Genomic DNA, 1,908 nt, shown 5'->3' on the forward strand with positions numbered 1-1,908 from the left:
ACCTGATTCTAAAACTCTTGATGTCTCTCATAAGTTTCGTAGTCTAGGTTTTATCTTTGATTCTACTATGTCTCTCTCTTCTCAGATTAATAGTGTTGCTAGAAGCTCTTACTTTCATCTACGTAGAATAAAAAAACTTTTGCCTTTTCTTGATGATCCTACTCTTCTCCTTCTTGTTACTTCGTTAGTCTTATCTAGGATTGATTATTGTAACTCGCTCTACTATGGTCTTCCTGACTCTATACTCTATCCTTTAAGTAAAGCTTTTAACTCTGCTGCTCGTCTAGTTGCTCGTGCCCCTTTCTTTTCTCATATATCTCCATATCTTGTTCTCTTGCACTGGCTACCTATAAAATATAGAATAATTTTTAAAATTTGCACGTTCATGTATAAGTCTCAATCTAAATTATTTCCTAAGTACTTATCAGATATATTAATTGAACCTAAACGCCCCGGTTTACGATCGTCTTCTTCTTCTCGCTTTTTCTTAACTCGTGTTAAACACTCTTTTGCCAAATCTGCTTTTGCTTTTTCTGGTCCTTTTCTCTGGAACTCTCTGCCTACTTCTCTAACTATTTCTCCATCGCTTGCGAAGTTCAGAGCGGATCTCAAGACCCATCTGTTTTCAAAATTCATTGAGGAGCGCTGTTGAACATCGCGGAAATAGCGCTTTATAAGCTAATTGATTGATTGATTGATTGAACATCTAATTTATATTTGCTATTCCATACTTCTGTACTTTTGTTTAAATATTTGAAAACATGAATATGAAGCTTGGGTTATTTTTATTTAAGCAAACACAAAAACAAAATGTCGGCTGTGGAAATTGAACCGTCAGAATTTTTTTCAGTTTCATAATTAATTTTTGATATATTTTTTATTTAAGTTTAAAAAACCATTTTACAATTTTAATGATCTTCTAATTTTTCTATTGTGTTCAGCCAGTGGATCGCCTAAAATAAAATCTTTTTTCATTTTTTGATTTCAAAATTCTACCACAATTAATTAATATTTGTTGTTGATCATTTAATAATGAGACTGCTAACCTAATCACACGAATTAGGTCGGTGCACATGAGATTGTACTCGATGAACAAGAGAAGCTTTGCAACAATATTCCTTGCTTCATTGTTTGCCTTTGGGACTCTCATCATAATTGGTGTCTTTGGTTCGTTCTTTTTTGAAAGATTTTTTTCATTGTTGTGATATTATTTTAAAATAAAATTATTATGTTAATAATTTAATATCAATTCACTTGTATATTTTTCTCTTAAACAGTAGCTCCTGGATTTATTTGCAAGATTAGTTTTGTAATAATAAAATTAACTTAGGACCAATCATTCAAAATAATTGGGACCAAACATCTTATGGACAAATCATTTTTTATATTATACTTTTAATAAAATAATATAAATAAATGACTAAAATTATAATAAAACAAATTGTTTTGATCATAAAAAATGTCAAGGTCCTCCCATTAATGATGAATCAGTCACTAACGCATCAACACTCAACAGATCAGATCTAAATTTGCTGGTCTGTTCATTTATTTTTTTTCATTCATTTTTTATTCAATCGGTTCTTTTAATCCATTCAAAAACTTTCAAACCAATTTGACATTTCTTCGTTGATAAATTCTCAACACAGACGGGCCCATTAATTTTAAAGTCTCTGCCACTAACATCATTCAACCAGCAAATGTGGCTGTCCGTCAAATACATTATAGACCAATTAGGTTGCCTGTGTGTGTGTGTGTGTGTGTGTGTGTGTGTGTGTGTGTGTGTGTGTGTGTGTGTGTGTGTGGCTTGTTTTTATGTATACCTGTTCCTGTATATTTGTACTGATTATCATTATAATTTCCAGATGGGAAATTTGAGTTGGAGTTCGTGACCCGAGTTCAACTGCACGG

This window comes from Helobdella robusta, assembly GCF_000326865.2.
Source record: "Helobdella robusta unplaced genomic scaffold HELROscaffold_120, whole genome shotgun sequence".
NCBI lineage: Eukaryota > Metazoa > Annelida > Clitellata > Rhynchobdellida > Glossiphoniidae > Helobdella > Helobdella robusta.